Source organism: Triticum aestivum, chromosome 5A (genome assembly GCF_018294505.1).
Source record: "Triticum aestivum cultivar Chinese Spring chromosome 5A, IWGSC CS RefSeq v2.1, whole genome shotgun sequence".
Classification (NCBI taxonomy): Eukaryota; Viridiplantae; Streptophyta; class Magnoliopsida; order Poales; family Poaceae; genus Triticum; species Triticum aestivum.
This window is the reverse complement of record NC_057806.1, coordinates 9,757,937-9,767,518: the sequence shown is the minus strand read 5'-3', so window position 1 is coordinate 9,767,518 and position 9,582 is coordinate 9,757,937.

The window sequence follows — 9,582 nt, the reverse complement described above, 5'->3', positions numbered from 1 at the left end:
GTTTCGGGGGTGGGGGGGAATAAGGGGAGTGGGGGGCGGCCGATTGGGCCAGTGGGTCGCCTGGTTGGCCCGATGGCCAGCTGGGCCCAGGCCTGGTGGGGAGGGGGTCCTCTTTTTTTGCTTTGTTTTATTTCTTTTCTTTATTTTTCTTTTCTGTTTTAATTTTAGTTACACTGTATTTTCTGTTTAGTAAAATATGACAATAGCTTCAAAAATAGTGTTTCAAAATAACCCACTGCCCTAAAAGTTTTACCTCAAAATAAAATAGTTTATCATTTTATAAAATATCAAAGACACTTTTCAATCGTTTCAACTACCGTTTTAATCATTTTAGAGTATTAAAACATTTTATAAAAGTGGGGTTTCTTCACCACAATTAACTTTGCATTACTTGGCACAAGCCGGACATTTTAGTTTTAAAGTTTGAAAACTTTTGTTGTTTGCCTTTAATTCAATTTTGAATTGGAATCGGTTTTTAGAACTAACCCGAGATTAACTACGGTGACAAAGGTGACATGGCATCATTACCAGGGAATTACTGTAGTCTAATTATCCGGGCGTCACAATTCTCCTCCACTACAAGAAATCTCGTCCCGAGATTTATGAGGGGAAGTATGGGGGAAGGGATTGGGTCATGAAATTCTAGCGAGTGTTCCCGGTCTTGGTTGCTCTTCTCGAGTAGGTCGACCCAGTACGTTGGTGTCTTCATTTCTCCTGCTCTGGGTCATTATGATGAAGTCGTCATCCTATCTTCGGGAACTCCATCGTGCTAATGGAAGAATAAGGGAGGGTATTCCAGGGAAACGGACCTCTGCACGGTTGACTAACTGGTAGACAACATCAGGGAAGGTGGCGGAAAGTAACTCTCAAATTGAAACTTAAGAAGATATCGAGAGCAAAGTAAGAAGGTACAATGTAGAAGTTTCAAGTGCATAGGCAATCGTTCGTTGCCTGATATGAAAATGTGAAAGGGGTTTAGAGCAATGGGAATAAGTATTGCATTTGATACCAGAATAGATCACTAGGAATGTGGCTCGTGAGTTGCATACGAAGCCAAGTGCGAGGATTAACTTTGGAAACAGGGTGTACAGGAGAGTTAGGTTTTGATCCTGTGGCACTATGGGTTATGGGCCCACCATGTGGGTTAAAGGTAGGAAGGTGCTAACCAATTTGCACAGTCAAGATAGCAAGGCAGGTCAGAGTATCGCCTGTCAGTTACGTCATCAACAACATCGGTACGAAGGGCGAGGGACGAAGAGAACCATTTTCCTGCTCGTTGAACGAGACGCACCAATAGGCAAAGTTCTCGTCCATCGGTGGTTACCGGAATGTCATCAACAAAAGTAACAGGGTCTTACTGACAGAGTGGTACAACGAGGTGTTTACATAAGCAGGGAAATATTACTGCTTATATATAGATCACAAGGAGGTTTAAACAAACCAATGGAAAGGAAAAGTGATTATCAGGTTTAAACAGAACAATGGAAAGGAAAAGTGTGTTTAAACAAATAATTCAGGGGTATATCCTTCCCAAGGACAAGGAGAGCATGATATCCATGACATGATATACTTGTAGAAAACCCTTTAGGAAAAGGGAGAGAAATTTCATGATATTAATCATTCAATGGTGTTTGGGTAATTGAGCAGGAAACATTTAGCATTGGGCTTCAAATGTTCTTGTTGAAAATCGGAGTACCACAGACATGCTTCGAGATAGCATTGACATGGTCTTCAAGCAAAGGTCAGACTTTGGATACACAAAGGATCCATCGGGATAAACTTATTAAACAAGGCATTCAATTTCCTCATGGAAAAATGGTTAACCTTGTTAAAAAGAAAACTATAACACTTGGTCCTCCGGTCAGGTGTGCATGACATCGCCTTACCGGGTCATATGAGGATCAATGTTATAACTCTTGAAAATATGTTCCAACCATCATATCTGATCGAGAATCAGATCTGATTGGTATCAAAATAACATTAGACACGGGATTCCTGAAAAGAAAAGGTGCAACACAAATTGACGAGATGACATTGTAAGATTCTCGGGAAATGGACTATGGAAGCAAGTTCCGAAACAAGAGTCCATCATTAAAACCGAGAAGAGGATGAGGAGGTGGTTGATGGGCTTGGTGATAGTTCATTGAGATTTCCAAAAAGATGGGTGCCCTCAATTATGTGAACAAGGAGATAACATTTGTCAGATCAAATGATATAATGATGTATGCTCGAGGAAAACATACACAATTTAAACATTGGTTGAAGGGTGCACCCGAATTATGGGCTTAGGTAGCAAGATCAATGATAGAAGGGTGATTCGATATCCAATACACAAAGAATGTATCTATCGTTCATTAACTTACAAGCAATAGGGTTGCTAGAAGTTTTGAATTTTTCACATCACAATCCATTTGTCGGTATTCCAGTTGGAACACGGGGGCCATGAAAAGAATGGTGATGGTGAGAAGCATCACTTGCATAAATAATTCATAAGAGGTGGTGAAATTCTCACAACATACTTGACATAAAAGATGGTAATATTCCAAGGTAAAGAAGAACAAACGCTGGATAGCAAGGAACTCAAGGTATAACACAAAACACGATCATGTTTTTGTTGGAGGTAAGGCAATAAAGTGGCCGATGATAAGACAAATCATCGAGGGCAAGAATGGTATTTCTCATCATGAATACGATTGATATCCTGGAAGGAGTCAAGATATTGATAATGATCATGACAAATTTTGTCGAGAGGCTCCACGAAGAAGCAATCAAACAATGACTACATCAAGCAACATGACTGATGCAGCGAAAGATTATTGGAATCACATATACGACACAAACTCGAAATCAAGATTGTTGTCCAAGGCGAAATGATATGATGAGGAAAATCGACGTAAGCTTAGCTCATCATCAAAAATTGTGCTCCGGGACGAAGGACCAGGTAGCACAGTTAAAATCGGCACGACAAGGATATAGCCAAGCAGGCTAGGAATGACGTGATCGAGTTCAAACTCATAAATAATGAAGGTTATCAAGAGTTGTTTAATCATGGTGCGGACTTGAGTCAGTTATCGGTGTCTTTGAGTGTTTAGTAACTCAGAGCCCATGAAAAATTGGAATCAGTGAGAAGGTAGCACCTGATGAAGAACTCATAAGAGGTTATGCAGTTCCATGATAATCTCGAGATATCGTAGTGTAATACTCGATGGTAGATCAAAGTAAAGGTTGGACAGGTGCAATGATCTGCAGAAGACAAGTGCTTCAACTTGTCCAAGAAATGGTATTAAGGAGAAAATATGGTCGAAACCATGATTGCAAAGGACCAACCATAGATACATGACAAACTTATAACAAGGGGATTATTATTATTTATAAGAAGCTTCAATGATAAGTTCCACATCGGGTCCATGGGCATGAACACAAAGGCTCAAGGTCGACTCCCACTTCTTCAATACATAACCTTTCATTTTACTTCTCGCTTTTGATGAAGCTGTAGTGTAGAAATTTTATCTGGCGAAACAACAGAAGAGTATGACTCGCGAAAACTTTTGGGTTCATACAGTTTGCGAAAGGCATAGGTTCAACCCATCAGGGTATCGTGGAAACATATACCACAAGCTTCAATCGTAAATACCACCAGCTCGGAAATAGAGCATGGTTGAGAAAACAGAGGATACAATTACCAAAAGCATTATGTATCCGAGGAAAGGCGCAAAAGGTTATTGAATAAGGAGGACACTGTCGAATAATAATCCAATAAAGGATCTGACGGTCCATAACGGTGCTGATGTGAGCATCGGCACACAACCAGTTGAAGAAAGGATGCAAGGGCATCAGATTATAGAACATCTGAATGATTCGATGCTTAGATATCAAAGGAATTATGATTTCCAAAAAGAAGGATCAGAAGCAGACGCTCTGGTCAAGGGTGGATAAGTTCAATAGACCTAAGGGTACAATTGACGGCAAACAGATTGGTCTAGAACAAGCTCATGTTCACAAATGACGTTTGAGCCAGAAAGATAATTTAAAAGGATCAACTGATGATTGCGTGCATTCGCACTCATGTTGAATCAATAGGATCAAAATGACGGTGTCTAAGGATACTAACGAATATTGCCAGACATATGGAAAGCATTCATAATGCAAGCAGACAAGTATTGCAGAGCAATAAGCTACTGAGGAATTTTGGAGGATCAAATAGTATTTCGAAGACCATTGTGAAACACATGAACAACTGGGGATGAGTGGATACTCGATAAGGGCGAAAAATTATCCGTAGGGTTATTTAGGTGGAAAGGAACTGTAAGGCAGTTGGCACAAAGTATTCTCGGATCAATAGAGATAATTTCATGATATCTTGTAGTGACAAGATCAACTGGGAACAAAAGTAAGAACGACAAATGCATGTATTTATCCATAGGGATATTTCGGTGGTAGGGAATTGAAAAAGCAATGGACACAAAGTCTCGAGTGAACATCAGAGAGTATCTTCCGAATCCTTCGGTGCAGCACGCGATCATCTGTGCTAAGGGCTCTTCGGGACGAAGTGGTTACGAGAACCTAGAGTTAGAGTTAGTAAATTCATTTTAACCCGAATAGAAGAGAGGGCAGAGTCCCGGAGTATAGGTCGAGGAATAAAAGATCCCAATACCACCCAATGGCGACGTGAGCCCGTAAGGCGCACAACCATGTTAGTAAAATTTTTGTAATGTCTAGACTCGACTTCGGCCAAGGAGTGTGGAAGGGGGATTCCTACAGGCAGTCGGCTCTGATACCAACTTGTGACGCCCCTGATTCAATCGTACACTAATCATTCACGCAAACGTGTACGATCAAGATCAGGGACTCACGGGAAGATATCACAACACAACTCTACAAATAAAAATAAGTCATACAAGCATCATATTACAAGCCAGGGGCCTCGAGGGCTCGATTACAAGAGCTCATCATCGACGAGCCAGCGAAAGCAACAATATCTGAGTACAGACATAAGTTAAACAAGTTTGCCTTAAGAAGGCTAGCACAAACTGGGATACAGATCGAAAGAGGCACAAGCCTCCTGCCTGGGATCCTCCTAAACTACTCCTGGTTGTCGTCAGCGGGCTGCACGTAGTAGTAGGCACCTCCTGAGTAGTAGTAGTCGTCATCGACAGTGGCGTCTGGCTCCTGGGCTCCATCGTCTGGTCGCAACAATCGGGTATAGAAAGGGGGAAAAGAGGGAGCAAAGCAACCGTGAGTACTCATCCAAAGTACTCGCAAGCAAGGAGCTACACTACATATGTATGCATTGGTATCAAATGGATTAAGGGTATCATATGTGGACTGAACTGCAGAATGCCGGAATAAGAGGGGGATAGCTAGTCCTTTCGAAGACTACGCTTCTGGTAACATCCATCTTGCAACAGGAGAAGAGAGTAGATGGTAAGTTCATCAAGTAACATCACATAGCATAATCCTAACCGATGATCCTCCCCTCATCGCCGTGTGAGAGAGCGATCATCGGTTGTATCTGGCACTTGGAAGGGTGTGTTTTATTAAGTATCCGGTTCTAGTTGTCATAAGGTCAAGGTACAACTCCAAGTCGTCCTGTTACCGAAGATCACGACTATTCGAATAGATTAACTTCCCTGCACGGGTGCACCACATTTCCCAACATGCTCGATCCCCTTTGTCCAGACACACTTTTCTAGGTCATGCCAGGCCTCGGAAGATCAACACGTCGCAACCCTACCTAGGCACAACAGAGAGGTCAGCACGTTGGTCTAAATCCTATGGCGCAGGAGTCTGGGCCCATCGCCCTTTGCACACCTGCACATTGCGAACGCGGCCGGAAGCAGAACTAGCCCCCTTAATACAAGAGCAGGCTTACGGTCCAATCCAGTGCGCGCCGCTCAGTCGCTGACGTCACGAAGGCTTCAGCTGATACCACGACGTCGAGTGCCCATAACTGTCCCCGCGTAGATGGTTAGTGCGTATAGGCCAGTGGCCAGACTCAGATCAAATACCAAGATCTCGTTAAACGTGTTATCTTGAAATAACCGCGAACGCCGACCAGGGCTAGGCCCACCTCTCTCCTAGGTGGTCTCAACCTGCCCTGTCGCTTCGCCACAAAGATCCACACAGAGTGCCGTCGGGAAAGTATGTCCTTCCAGCCCCCAATTCGTGAATCAACCGCGGGTACTCCTCGAGCCAACCCGACTTTAGTCATCACATGTATCATGTATAAAGTATATAGTATATACCCGTGATCACCTCCCGAGTGATCACGGCCCGATAGTATAGCATGGCAGACGGACAAGAATGTAGGGCCACTGATGATAAACTAGCATCCTATACTAAGCATTAGGATTGCAGGCACTAGTAGAAAAAGGGCCTTTAGTCCCGGTTCATAAGGGCCTTTAGTCCTGGTTCTGGAACCGGGACTAAAATGTCGGTACTAATGCCTCTCCCTGTAGTCCCGGTTCTATCCAGAACCGGGACTAAAGGGCGCGGCCACGTGGAGCTCCACCTTTAGTCCCGGTTGGTAACACCAACCGGAACTATAGGAAATTTTATGATTTTTTTTTAAATTTTTTTTTGAATTTTTTTTGAATTTTTTTTATTTTCAAATTTCTGAATTATTTTAACCTCTAGTCTGTAATCACCACCCCTCATCACTTCTCAATTTATCCTCTAATCACCCCTCATCATTCCAAATCATCTAACTTCCCGAACGGTCACCCATCCTCCCACTCCCCCAGCCTGAGCACGCTTAACTTCCGGGTTCTATTCTCCCTCGCTCCAAGTCTGCACTTGTTGTTTTCCTTAACTTCCGGGTTCTATTCTCCCTCGCTCCAAGTCTGCACTTGTTGTTTTCCTGACAATACTAAGATGTCAATCCTATTAACCTTCAGGAATTTTGCTTGAGCATAAATTGACACATTTCATAGTTTTATTTCAAAACTATTGTTTTAAAAAACAATAATTATTTAGTAACACTAATATTTCTTGAATAATTAGTTTGACCATTGTTTGACCACAGTTTGACCATAGTTTGACCAGATTTGACCAAAATTGAAATAACTAAAATAATTATTTAATAACACTAATATTCTAGAATAATTAGTTTGACCATTGTTTGACCACAGTTTGCCCACTGTTTGAATATTTTTCGATTTTTTCACTCTAGATCTTAAAAGCCCCGTAACTTTTTTCTATTAGGTTTTTGAGGATTTTGCAAATGTTTAACGGGGTTCCCCCGATTAAATTCGGATGTAACTTTTCGAGTAGATTATTTTTCATATAAAAAACTTTTTCATCCGAGTTAGTATGCAAAAGTTATGCTCATTTTTACAAATTTCAGAGAGATTTTGCAAATAAAGTCAAAATTCACATTTGCAAATTTTCCCAACAACTAGACCACATATCACATGAGAAACTTATTTTCTTTTATTTTTTTGACATTTCCATCATTTTCTTTTATTTTTTAAAGACTGAAAAGGCGATCCACAGGGGGGGGGGTAGAGTTTGAAAATGGGACCTTTAGTACCGGTTCGTGGCACGAACCGGGACTAAAGGTCTCAACCCCATTAGTCCCGGTTCGTGCGTGCCTCAAACCGGGACTAAAGGTCTAATCTTTAGTCCCGGTTTGAGGCACGAACCGGGACTAAAGGTCATCGCACCCTTTAGTCCCGGTTCATGTCTTAAACCGGGACTAAAGGGCCCGAGTGAACCGGGACTAATGCCTTAGCCGCACGAACCGGGACCAATGCTCACATTAGTCCCGGTTCGTGACTGAACCGGGACTAATGTGAATATTGCCCCGTGACCATAGCCCTGTTTTCTACTAGTGAGGTAAGGTATCAACAGCTGGAGTAACAATGACAGGCTATGCATCAGACTAGGATTAACGGAAAGCAGTAACATGCTACACTACTCTAATGCAAGCAGTAGAGAGAAGAATAGGCGATATCTGGTGATCAAAGGGGGGGCTTGCCTGGTTGCTCTGGCAAGAGAGAGGGGTCGTCAACACCGTAGTCGCACTGTTAGCAATGGCGTCGGTCTCGGTGTCTAGCGAGAGAAGAGGGGTAAGAAACAATAAATATAATGCAAACAAATACATGACGATGCATGACATGACAAAGCGTGATGCTAGGTGTGCCCTAACGCGGTACGAAGTGGTACCGGTGAAGGGGGAAAACATCCGGGAAAGTATTCCCGGTGTTTCGCGTTTTCGGACAGATGAATCGGAGGGGGAAAGTTGTGTGTTCGCTATGCTAGGGATGCATGGTGGATGAACGGGCTGCGTATTCGGGTGCGTCTCATCATTCTGAGCAACTTTCATGTACAAAATTTTTCCATCCGAGCTATGGTTTATTTTCTATTAATTTTCAAAGTTTTAATCAATTTCTAGGGTTATTATTAATTCGAAAATTACCTAGCTAAATGCTACGGGTACACATAAGTGTACCCAAAGGTGTACACATGGGGCTGACTTGTGGGGACAGGGGGCTGAGTCAGTAGCCCAGTCAGCAGTCAAAGTTTGACTGTTGACTGGTCAAACTGACCAGTGGGCCCCCTGTCATAGTCACTAGAGATAACTAAGTCAATTAGTTCTAACTTAAACAGATTAATTAATGTTAAATTAATTAAGCAAACTTAATTAGATTAATTAATTAATTAATTATTATTTTCTTTCCATTTTTAATTAATTAATTAATTAATTTCGTTTTCGTTTTTAGGGGCGGGCCCCACTGTCCAGTGGCTCACGGCCTTGTGGGGTCGGGCATAATGGGCGAAGGGCGTGCGGGTTACGGGCACGGGCGCCCAGCCCGATTGGGCATTCGCCCAGATCAAAAGGGGGGGGGGCGACCACGGGCACGGCGAGGCTGCCCGCCTGAGGCGGCAGTGCCGAGGCCACCACAGGGCGGCACACGTTGTAGGCGGTTGAGGCCAGCAGGACTCGCAGCGGTGGCGAGCGGGGTTGAGCAGGGCGGCAGCAAGCAACGACACCAACAGTAGTAGAGCAGGGGAACGGGACGCGGGCATTTGTGAGCGATGGGGTCGTGCGGCGTGGGGATCCGGCGGCCTACGGCTGGTCGAGGCAGGGGAAGGGACCGCGCCCGGGCGAGGGGAGCGGGACGGCGCAAGCGCGCACTGGGCGCGGCGTGGACGGTGATTGTGGGGCCGTCGAGTGGGGCCATGGGCGTGGCGACGAGGCGAGCCAGTGCTGGCGAGCAGGGCGGGCGCGAGAGGCATGGGGAGCATGCGGGGGTGACCGCGACGAGCGGCGACCGCCAGGCCCCCGGGCGCGCACCGCGGTGACAGGAGGAAGGGGAGACGGGGGGTCCTCACTGGGTAGCTGTAGGGTTCGGGCAGTGTGCGCGGGGTGGTCCGGCGAAGAGGAGAGGAGGAGGAGGACGGTGAGGCGGTGACGAGGTCTGGCGACGGCGTGGCAGCTTCGAGGCGACGACGGTGAGGTGACGGCGTCGGGGATGGGCGCCATCGACGGGGTCGGCGACGAGCGACGAGGTGTGGCCGCGTCTTCAGGAGGGCGTCGCGCAAGGGAGAGGAGGGGCGAGGAGGCAACGATGACGTGGT